Source organism: Carcharhinus amblyrhynchos, chromosome 21 (assembly GCF_965287045.1).
Source record: "Carcharhinus amblyrhynchos chromosome 21, sCarAmb.v2.hapA, whole genome shotgun sequence".
Lineage (NCBI taxonomy): Eukaryota > Metazoa > Chordata > Chondrichthyes > Carcharhiniformes > Carcharhinidae > Carcharhinus > Carcharhinus amblyrhynchos.
In genome coordinates, this window is record NC_137344.1 from 26,267,398 (window position 1) to 26,280,041 (window position 12,644).

General features: G+C 42.6%; 1 protein-coding gene across 4 annotated transcripts in view; it reads right to left on the reverse strand.

The window, feature by feature from the left end:
• The window catches only part of rbfox3a (RNA binding fox-1 homolog 3a), a 1,494,706-nt gene that overhangs the window by 1,055,372 nt on the left and 426,690 nt on the right, over positions 1-12,644 (reverse strand). The window lies entirely within an intron of this gene.

A 12,644-nucleotide genomic window follows, 5' to 3' on the forward strand; every position in this document is an offset into this window, starting at 1 on the left:
AAAACTCAGTTGGCTGAGAAAAGGGTCCAGAGAGCACAGAGGCCAGTCTATAGTGCACCTTCTCAGCTCACTGTAATTCTCTGCAGTAAAGACAGCAGAGTCTGCCATGACCAAATTGGGTTCCTGAGTGACACCAACATGGAGTTGACTGCCATGACACAAAATACCATCTTATGAGGTGGCATAAGCCACATGGGTTGTATAAGATGGAAAGCTGAACTAAGGCCTGGTTGGTGAGGGGAGGGGTGGGGAGGTCAGTCAGAGGGTAGGATATTTCAAAAGGACCTCAAGTAAGGTTGTCATCACTGCACCCTCCCCCACCACCACAATTTGGTCCACTAGTTAAAAACTCAATGATAATCCCAAAGACGTAGCAACTATTTACATATTGCTGCCCTTTCATAAACCTTGACCATACTTGTTGAACCTGCTCAATTAGACTCCCCATCTGGACTCATTTAACATTAATTTTTAGGTGTCTAATTACAATTTCTTGTGTCATATTACAATCAACAGACCATTAGTTGAAACTGAAGGTCTCAAAATAATGAATGTATTCTGTACATTTTGGGATCAATGTTACATTGTTACTTAGTTAGCAGGGAGACAACATGGCAATAACCTCAATGTCATGAGGTGAGTATACAGTTCTAAAGAGTATAAAATATTATTCCAGTTTCATCAACAGTAAAACAATTAAAAGTATCCAAGGACATCGTCAGACCACAATTAATCTGTAAGGTGTGGTCTTATTTTCTAGGTAATCTTATGTGAATGTGTACCACACATTTCTATAACAATCTTCTAAACAGATGAGCTCATATATATACAGAGCCAAGCAGATCACAAAATTGGCAAACACTGAACATTACTGTGTTGCGTGTTGGCCTTGAAAGCTGTGGGTTCATACACCACTCTAAGAATTGTAATTTAACATGTTACTGAGGGAGGAACACATACTCTACCATCATGGTGCATGTGGACATTAATATGTCCAAAGGAAGACACTGTAAACCCACCGGCACAAATTAGATTTTTTTTATAATTATTCATTCATGGGACATGGGTGTCACTGGCTAGTCCAGCAATTATTGCCCATCCATAATTGCCCTTGTGAAGGTAGTGGTAAGCTACTGCAGACCACATGGTGTAGGTACTGTTAGGGAGGGCACATCAGGATTTTGACGCAGCAACAGTGAAGGAACCATATACTTATATGTCGAAGCCAGGATGGTGTGTGGCTTTTTCATGGGGATGATTGCATTCTCCGTCGGCAGAAATGGCGGCACATATTCAAAATTCAGGAATGATTTGTGCCAGCGAGATTCCGAGTTCTGATCTTCCAGGCCCCTCGCTGGCAGAGTGGCCTGAAACACACTGCGGGACCGCAGGAACATCATTTTAATCAATTAGCAGACCATTAACAAGCATTCTCTATGGGACTTCCCCATCACCGCATATTCAGAGGGCGCCAGCGTGAGGTCATGCTAGCACCACTTACAATAGGTTCACGTAGACATGAACCTGTCATCGGGTGTCTTCCTGGAGGCAGAAAGGTGAATAAAGCCCCAAGGAGAGAGGGGCATGGCCAGGCAGGGATGGCTCTGGCTGTGGGGATGAGCTGTGCCATGCCATTGGCTCTGACTGTTGGGGGAGGCAAAAAAGGGGAAGGACAGCCAATGATTGAAGGGAAGATGGGAAAAAAGGCAAATGATGGCAGGGGGAAGGAGCGGCTGATGATTGGGAGGAAGGAACCAATGATTGGGGGGGGGGCGGTGTTGGAGAGAAGTGCTGACTCCAATCAGGGGTTGAGACTTCTATGGTGGGCTGAAAGGTTTTTCCAGTTATGATCAGGATGCCCTTTAGAGATGGTGCCTCAGTCTCAGCGAAGCTGAGTTTGACCAGCATTTCAGCATACTGAGGCCTTGCATGACAGTGTGAAACATACCCTCTTGATTTTATTTTTAGGTAGAGTGTTGTAAGATCTGGAGAGAAAACCACGGTGTTTCTCTTTTTTTTTGCTGGAAACAACACTGTGCCATTTTTTGGTAAAATTTGGAAGGTGTTGTCGAAGGAGCTTTGGTGAATTGCATCATGTAGATGGTGCAGACTGTTGATACAGTGCATCAATGGCAGAGGCAGTGATTCTTTGAGGTGCAAAGAGGGTGCTTATCAACAGAGCTGCTTTGTCCTGGACAGTGTTGAGTTTATTGAATATTGTCAGAGCTGCACTCATCCAGTGGAGTGGAGCGTACTCCATCATATTCCTGACTTTTGTCTTGTAGATATTGGACAGGCTTTGAGTTCGGAGGTGCATTGCGCACTGCAGAACTCCCAGTTTCTGACCTTTTCTTGCAGCCATAGTTTTTATACAGCTGCTCCAGTTCAGTTTCTGGTCAACAGAAACCTCCAGAATGTTGACAGTGGGGATTGAGCAATGGGCAAGCCATTGAATGTCAAAAGAGGATGGTTAAATTCTCTCTTGCTGAAAACGATCATTGCCTGGTACTTGTGCAGCACAATGTTTTTGGTGGCCTCATCAGTAATGCCCACATCCCATGAAAGAATAAATATAAACAAACTTCTGGCTGAAAATGTTTGCAAATGCAACAATCTTCAGCCTTGTCTTTTGCACTGATGTACTTATCTGCCCAAACCTGGTTATTGTCATAAGAGTATGAAGCACTTCTATATTTGATTCACAAATAATACTGAACATTGTGCAATCATCAGCAAACATCCCGACTTCTGACATTATAATGGAGGGAAGGTTATTGATAAAGAAGTGGAAAATGGCTGGGCTTAAGGTTATGCCCTGAAGAGCTCTTGAGATGGAACTGGGATGTTTGATCTCTAACAATCAAAACAATCTTCTTTCATGCTAGTTATGACTCCAACCAGTGGAGAGCTTCCCCCTGATGGCCATTAACTCCAGTTTTGCCAGGGCTCCTTGACACCACACTTGATGAAATGCTGCTTGAACGTCAAGGACAGTCAGTCACTCTCACCTGACCTCTTAATCTCAGCTCTTTTATCAATATTTGGACCAAGGCAGTAGTGAGGTCAAGAGTTGAATGGCAGAACCCATTGTCAGTGAGCAGGTGATTGTTGAACAAGTATTACTTGATCACACTTCCATCACTTTGCTGATGATCAGGAGCAGACTGATGCAGTGCCAATTGGCCAGGCTAGATTTGTTCTGCTTTTCTGTGAACAGGATATCTCTGGGCAATTTTCCACATTGCCAAGTCAGTGTCAGTGTTGTAGCTGTCTGGATATGAGTTCTGGCTAGTTCTGGATGACAAGTCTTCAGTACTTTTGCTGGAATGTTGTCAGGACCCATAGTCTTTTCAGTGTCCATGTCTTCAGTCGTTTCTTGATATCATGTGGAGTGAATCGAATTGACTGAAGACATTCTTGAAAGTTGGAGATTTCAGGAGGCGGCCTGGGTTGTCACTTGGCACTGTGATAATGGCACAATGATAATTTCACTGGACTTCTAATCCAGAGATTAGGTAACGTTAGAGGGGTCAGTTTTTGTCCAACGTGTGCCGGAAGGTTTCATGACACAGTATGTAGATAGGCCAACAAGAGGTGAGGCTACATTGGATTTGGTACTGGGTAATGAACCAGACCAGGTGTTAGACTTGAAGGTAGGCAAGCACTTTGGTGATAGTGACCACAATTTGGTTACGTTTACCTTAGTGATGGAAAGGGATAGGCATATACCAAAGGGCAGAAGTTATAGCTGGGGGAAAGGTAATTATGAGGCTATTAGGCGAGATTTAGGATACATAAGGTGGAGTAGGAAATTGCAGGGGCTGGGAACATCTGAAATGTGGAGCTTATTCAAGGAGCAGCTACTGCGAGTCCTTGATAGATATGTACCTGTCAGGCAGGCAGGAAGTGGTTGAGCGAGGGAACCATGGTGTACTAAGGAAGTTGAATCTCTGGTGAAGAGGAAGAAGGAGGCTTATGTAAAGATGAGATGTGAAGGCTCAGTCAGGGCACTGGAGAGTTATAAATTAGCCAGGAAGGAGCTAAAGAGAGAGTTGAGAAGAGCTAGAAGAGGACATGAGAAGACTTTGGCGGATAGGATCAATGAAAATCCTAAAGCTTTCTACAGGTATGTCAAGAATAAAAGATCAGTTAGGGCAAGATTAGGGCCAGTCAGAGACAGCAGTGGCAAGTTGTGTGTGGAGCCTGAAGAGATAGGAGAGGCACTGAATGAGTATTTTTCGTCAGTATTCACGCAGGAAAAAGTCAGTGTAGTCGAGGAGAAAACTGCGATACCAGGTAGTAGACTAGACAGGATTGAGGTACATAAGGGGGTGGTGTTGGCAATTCTTAAGAGTGTGAAAATAGATAAGTCCCCTGGGCCAGATGGGATTTACCCTAGGATTCTCTGGGAGCCTAGGGAGGAGATTGCAGAGCCTTTGGCTTTAATCTTCATGTCGTCATTGGCTACAGGTATAGTGCCGGAAGACTGGAGGATAGCAAATGTTGTCCCCTTGTTCAAGAAGGGGAGTAGAGACCATCCTGGGAATTATAGACCGGTGAGCCTTACTTCTGTTGTGGGCAAAGTTTTGGAAAGAATTATAAGGGATAGGATTTATAATCATCCAGAGGGAAATAAATTGATTAGGGATAGTCAACACGGTTTTGTGAAGGGTAGGTCGTGCCTCACAAACCTTATCGAGTTTTTTGAAAAGGTGACCAAGGAGGTGGATAAGGGTAAGGCAGCTGACGTGGTGTATATGGATTTTAGCAAAGTGATAAGGTTCCCCATGGTAGGCTACTGCAGAAAATGAAGATGCATGGGATTGAGGGTGATTTAGCAGTTTGGATCAGGAATTGGCTGGCTGATAGAAGACAGAGGGTGGTGGTTGATGGGAAATATTCAACCTGGAGTTCAGTTACAAGTGGTGTACCTCAAGGATCTGTTTTGGGGCCACTGCTGTTTGTCATTTTTATAAATGACCTAGATGAGGGTGTAGAAGGGTGGATTAGTAAATTTGCTGACGACACCAAAGTCGGAGAAGTTGTAGACAGTGAGGATGGATGTTACAGTTTGCAGAGGGACACAGATAAGCTGCAGAGCTGGGCCGAGAGGTGGCAAATGGAGTTTAATACGGAAAAGTGTGAGGTGATTCACTTTGGTAAGAGTAACAGGAGTACAGAATATAGGGCTAATGGAAGGACTCTTAGTAGTGCTGACGAGCAGAGAGATCTCGGGGTACATGTGCATAGCTCCCTGAAAGTTGGCACCCAGGTTGATAAGGTTGTTAAGAAGGTGTACGGTGTGTTATCTTTTTTTGATAGGGAGTTTGAATTTCGGAGCTGTGAGGTCATGTTACAACTGTACAAAACTCTGGTGCGGCCGCACTTGGAGTATTGAACATAAGAACATAAGAAATAGGAGCAGGAGTAGGCCATCTGGCCCTTCGAGCCTGCCCCGCCATTCAATAAGATCATGGCTGATCTGTCGTGGCTCAGTTCCACATTCCCGCCCTCTCCCCATAACCCTTAATCCCCTCGCTTATCAAAACCCATCAACCCGCGTCTTAAAAATATTTAGCGAGGTAGCCTCCACCACTTCAACGGGCAGAGAATTCCAGAGATTCACCACCCTTTGAGTGAAGAAGTTCTTCCTCAACTCCGTTCTAAACTGCCCCCCCTTTATCTTGAGGCTGTGCCCCCTAGTCCTACTGTCCTTTCTGAGCGGGAAGAGTCTCTCCACCTCTATCCTATCCATCCCATTCATCACCTTATACGTCTCAATGAGATCTCCCCTCATTCTTCTAAACTCCAACGAGTACAAGCCTTGTTTATTCAGCCTCTCCTCATAGCTCAACCCCCTCAACTCCGGCATCAGCCTAGTAAACCTCCTCTGCACTCCCTCCAAGGCCAAAATATCCTTGCGTAAGTACGGCGCCCAAAACTGCACACAGTACTCCAGCTGCGGCCTCATGCATACAGTTGTGGTTGCCGCATTATAAGAAAGACGTGGAGGCATTGGAAAGGGTGCAGAGGAGGTTTACCAGGATGTTGCCTGGTATGGTGGGAAGGTCTTATGAGGAAAGGCTGAGGGACTTGAGGTTATTTTCATTGGAGAGAAGAAGGTTACGAGGTGACCTGATTGAGGCATACAAGATGATCAAAGGATTGGATAGGGTGGACAGTGAGAGCCTTTTACCTCGGATGGTGATGGGGACATAGCTTTAAATTAAGGGGTGGTAATTATAGGACGGATGTCAGAGGTAGGTTCTTTACTCAGAGGGTAGTAAGGTCGTGGAATGCCCTGCCTGCAGCAGTTGTGGACTCGCCAACTTTAAAGGCGTTCAAATGGTCAGTGGGTAGACATATGGATAACATTGGAATAACTTAGGTTAGAGGGTCATTACATTGGTTCCACTAGTCGGCACAACATCGAGGGCCGAAGGGCCTGTAATGTTCTGTGTTCTATGTAACATGGGTTCAAATTCAACCACAACAGCTAGCTGAATTTAACTCAATTGATAAAATTTGGAATTGAAAACTGGTTTCAGTAACGTTAGCCACGAAAGTACAATTGATAATCGTAAAACCCCATGTGGTTCACTCATGTCTCATAAGGAAGGAAATCTGCCAATCTCACTTGGTCTGCCCTCCATGTGACTTTAGTCCCACAGTAATGTGATTTACTCTTAATTGCCCTCTGAAATAGCCTAGCAAGCCATTCATTTCAAGGACAATTAGGGATGAGAAACAATTGTTGGCCTTGTCAGTAATGCCCACATCCCATGAAAGAATAAACATAAACAAGCTTCTGGCTTCAGCCTCGTCTTTTGCACTGATGTACCTACTGGTCTCCTACATCATTGAGGATTTAGAATACAAGCAGTCCTCTGTTGTAGTTTCTACAAGGTTGACACCACATTTTTGGGTATGCTGGTTCTGCTTCTGGCAGGCCCTTCTACACTTTCATTGAATTAGGATTGATCCCCTGGCTTGATGGTAATGGCACAGTGGGTATAGTGATAATGGTATAGTGGTGGAAATGCCAGTCTCAGATTGTAGTTGGTACAATACTGCTGCCGCTCATAGCACACAGTGCTTCCTGATGCCTGGATTTAAGTTGCCAGATGTGTTCAAAATCTATCCCATTTAGTACATGGTATACAATGCAGGATATCCTCAATGTGAAGACGAGACTTTGTCTCTACAAGAATGTGCAATGGTCACTCCTACAAATACTGTCATTGACAGATGAATCTATGACAGGCAGACTGGTGAAAATGAGGCCAAGGTCATTTTCCCTCTTGTTGGCTACCTCACCATCTGCTTTGACAAAGCCTAGCAGCTGTGTCCTTGAGAACTCAGCAAGATTGGCCAGTAGTTGAGTTACATTGAAGGCCTCCATGCAGAGTAACCTCTGAGCCGTTGCCACCCTTCCAGTTGTTCATATTGAGGAAAACTGATTCATCAGCTAAGAGGGTAGTTGGTGGCAATCACCTGGAGATTCCTTGCCCATGGTTCAACTGATGCCATGAGACTGCATCGGGTCCCATCCTGACAATACCACAGGATGGTAGTATATAGGAAGTTGGCCAGTATTTTCCAGCAACCCTCCACAATGGTTGCCAGTGGGACCTTTTGGTCCCACCAAAACCTATGGGCTTTGGAGGGTTCATCCAATCCTCCACCCTCCCAACCCTAGCACCCCCCCATTTCCCACTACTGGCAGGGAATGCACGCCTGTAACAGATGATTCCATGGATATGATTATGTCTGGCTGTTGCTTAACTGAACCGTGGGACAGCTTTCCTGGTTTTGGCACAAGTCTCCTGATGTTAGTAAGGAGGACTTTGCATGTTGGCAGGATTGGGTTTGCCATTGTCATTTTCAGTGTAATTTTGTAGCCTTTATAGAGGTTTGGTACAACAGAGTGGTGCTTTGCTCTACCATTATAGAGAGTCTCCAAGAGGCAACCACATCACTGTGGGTCTGGAGTCAGACAGGGTAATGATATCCTTCCTTAAAGCAAATTAGTGAACCAGGTGGGTTTTTATGCCAATTGACAATGCTTTTATGGTCACCATTGCTGAGACAAGTTTTTAATTCCAAATTTATTAATTGAATTTAAATTTCACCAGCTGCTGTGGTGGGACTTGAACCTGTATTGCCAGAGCATTAGCCTGGTGTCTCTGGATTTCCATTATGCTACTGCCTCCCAAAAGCGCAAAATGTTGAAAAAAATTTGAAAGCCTGACTAATCTTAAATGTTGGATGCTTTTGCTGAAGTCTTGGTATTTAATGTTGTACATTGTACATCAGGAACTAAGAAATTTGAGTCTGAATTAGTGCACCAGGCATATTTGCAAGCTGTGACATAACGACCTGGCAGTGATCACAGGAAATTATTTTCATAGGCTTTATATCAGCAGAGACAAAATCATTTACTGTGTGATCACCTGCAACGAACAGGCACTGTAAAGCTGGCAGGTATGGCCTCAAACCTGGCTTCAGCTCCTCTCATGCATGATCTGCCCAGGGATTTGGGGGTGGGGCGGGGGATGTGGTTTGGCAGCAGGGGGTGTTGTTGACAGTAATATCAACAGTCGCTGTCATTAACTATTTCAAACTGACTGCATCTTCAGAATGTCGGACATGCGTGGAAATCGTGGAGTTGCGCTCCAGGCACCTGAATAGCCTCCTCCTGCACTGTAAGGATTCTGTGATGCAGATGCCAATGTGAAAGGGAAAGATTCAAAGTTCTGACTGTCCGTGAAACCATTGTCAGCTTGTGCTCACTTCGTGGGCTCTCAATGCTGAAAGCCAAATTAACTCTTCAATTGAGTGTGTGTTGTGTGTCCGTGTGTGTATGTGTGTGTGCACATGTATGTGTGCATGTACTTGCATGGGTGCATAGCTGTACATCCTCCAGTGCAACCCCGGGAGAAAAGAGATCAGTGAAGAATTGTCCTTAGCCATATCCAGCAAAATATGATGTACGTATGAAGGCCCTGGAAGATAATCGTGGAAAAGTAATAATCGCCCCTCAGACGGTTGAGCTAACTAGGAAATAAAATCAGCACATCAAGGATATTTGTAATTCCATCATCACCTGTTAAAGAGGGTGGTGGACATGCCATTCATCCCTGTGACATCTTCAGTGTGTTCGACTCTCTGTGATGGCTCCCTCCGTGTCCTCTATCTTTAACTCTTCTGCCTCAAGGGAACCCTAATACAAGTGAGTGAAGGTCAGCTGATGGCTGCAATGCATTCAATAAAGGCGGCAGATGAATCAGGCTGCATGTAGAGCAAGTGGCAGCGCTGGATGGATAAATGGGGAAATGCCTAGAAAGATGTGGGGAGCGATTAGGTGAAGCGAGGTTCAGTTGCTGCCATCAGGTTACCTCCTTGTACACATTCAAAGTTGCAACTGGAGCCACGCACAATTCTGAGCTATCCACAGTGAATGGTATCCAATAATCAAAACTGTTTTTAGCCAGAGCTGACGAACCTGCATCCTCACTGGAAAACCTTCCACTGCCACTCACAAGGTACAAGATAGTTGGCTTGGAAGTATATGTTTAATTTCCATATACCCTATTCAATAACCATGATATAAAACTGAATTTAAATGGAGAAAATGCAAATATTGTGGTATTATGTTATACCACAAAGGATCTCTACTGCCTTCCCACCCAAGCCAAAATCGTGAGGACCAGTAACTTTGATAATTGAGGGCAAGGAAGAGACATATGTATATAAAAAACAACTTGATGTATATTTAAAGTCACTGATAGTTCGTACAAACTGTCCATTGATGTTTCTGCTTATCCACATTGCAATAAATGATCTCTTGTACTTTTTTCAACTACTCATCCTTGTTCTCGAAAGCTGCTTATCCTTACTCCCTATCCACCAATTAGGCATTAGATTTTAGGCTTCAACATATTCCAGCAGCACACTGATTTGAGCAGTTGCAAAGAGGAACTTGAGTCTTAGACTATCAAATAACACCGATTTATATTCTCCTCACGCTACTGAAATATACTCTTTGGTTCCTATTTAAATGCTACTGGAGATCACGGGCATCTGTCTAACATTGAGCCCCAGATGAAGCAGAATTAAATGAAGACCATCATCACAGACAGTCTGGGCAACCAGAATTGCCGAACAAATTAGGTGCTCATCCTTGTCTGTTCTGTACTAGTATACCAGCAGTTCCTTTTTCTCTTTTTTGAAAAGATATAAGCAGATTTAAACCTAAAGCTGCTTATATCTTCTGGGGAAAGAAAAAATAAAGGGCTCTGCTTAAGAAGAAAAATAAGCAAACATGTATTCCATGAGTGATGTTGAAATAGTCAAAGATAAAGCCAAAAGAGAATTAGGAGTCTCAGCAGACTCCACACATCTAACTAGTGCAGAACAGCAATCAACAAAGCCAATATATTGTTCAACCATACAGACACAAAAATAGAATACAAATCGAAGGAAGTGGGTTCAAATTTTACAAAGATATGGTCAGATGCCACCTTTTGAGTGTTGTGTACATCTGAGTACTCACTTGAAGGTGTGTTTGAAGTTCTGGCGACTGCGTGGAGAAAAACCACAAAGTTGTTCCCATTGTACCAACAGTTTGAGTGATGCATAATGAACTCTTTAAACTGAAAGAATTGGCTTGGGAGATGACCGATCATGACCATACAAGCTAGATAAAGAAATGGAAAATGCAAAGTTGGAACTTACTTTTCAATTACATTTTGGGGATTGAACCAGAGAATGAAAATCTCAGAACTTTAAGAAAGTAATAGTTTTGGGTGAGGGGTTGTGATGGTACTGGATGTTTCTGGATAAAGGAAAGATGATGAACTCAGTATTCATGCAAAACCCAATAGATTGATCTTAAAATTAAACAGCAGGTTGATAATAATTCAGTATTTTATCAGAAACATTGCTTCTCAAGCTATGAATATTTTATATATAGACCTGTAACATCAAGAGATTTTACTCTGGAAGCTTAAAACTAAAATGACCTCTCAAACACAGACTCAAATGGAGAGCACATTATTGCATTGTATGCTGTTATCACAGTCCATCAGGTATTAAGAGCGAATATCTGGTTAATATGTTAGCCTGTGAGATAAAGTATTGCATTTACTGAGAAGATCCTATTTCCTTACTGTCCCCTGAAACCGAGAAATAAATTTTATGATTCTATTACACATGTTTTCAGACTATCTTTTAACTAGATGTTCAAAATGATTAAGTGTCAAGTTTTCACAAATGATAAGACTTCCAGTATAAACATTTGAAGCTGAAATTTAGCCAAATAGAATAGCTGTATACAATTTCAGCACCACTTCAAAATTACTCTCTGCCAATATTGTAATAAAAATCCGCCAATTAACTCCATTTCTTCTTGTGAACGTTGCAGCCTGGTGCAATCAGACACTGAAACTCACCCAACATCCAAAAAGAAAAGAAATAATTCCTACCTTTAAAGTAATTACTTTCCAAACTAAAGGAAGTGCTTAATAACATTCTTTTAACATGCCAATCCCTGAATAAATTGTGTGTACAGACTTTTATTTGAAATGGTGCGCCATGATTAATACTCTGGGGGATAGAACCATGGTTCACACAACTTACAAAAAGCACCCCCTTCTTTCCCCAGAGTAGCTCTTTCCAATCCTCCTTTCCAGAACTTTCCTGTTGCCCGTTGAATGAAAACCACACTATGAAATGGGTGCATTCCCTATTAAGAAGAAGTAGGAAGAAGTGTTGGCATTACAGCAAAAGGAATGTACATTTTTTACATGGGATACATGTTGAGAACACAGTCTTCAGATGTACATGGTTGAATGGTTTTATTCAATCTTGATCTCCTTAAGTTCTTCGGAGACTATTACGAGGCTGTAACACATTGAAGGGTTTGATTTACAGTATTAACCTCAAGAGTAAAGGTTGAGTGGTTTGTAAATATCACCTAAACCCCTCAACATATTATCCCTTGACCCAGGTGACAATGAATATTTTATTAAATGTGATAAAAAGATACATCTTACTGCGAGGCTTTTTTGTTGAAACCAAAATGGTAAGAAACTTAGATGAAGGGCTGGAAAGACAAAGAACAGTAACTGACTGGGAAGGAAGGAAAAAACAAGAACTGAAAGTAACTTCAGCACAATATTGTGAAAGTGTGAGGCCCTCATTATATTTTAGGGTTACAGCTTTAATTGTACATGATTCATAATAGAATATCAGACATACTTTCCAGTTTTATTCTGTACCATTTTAGTTATTGCTAAAATACTACAGTTTATCAGGAGTTGCAAGTACAACATGCAGGTTTATCAATATAGCTGTGTACAACATGCAACTGAGATAAGGCAACTAGACCTGAGCAATTTAAACATTTAACCTAAAAACAATCACGAGATTGATTTCTTCATCAAACTTGACTAGAATGGTATTTCAAAAATAACGATAAATTTGCATGAAAAGAAGAGCCATCTCTCGTTAGACCTTTTTTTCCTAATAACTTCTTTCATAATTCTAAATAAGTAAGTGACGAAACCCAGAAATTCCTATCCATTGCACTTATGAATTTACTATCATCGTTCGCACCCCCCCCCCCCATCTTAGTTCTCACT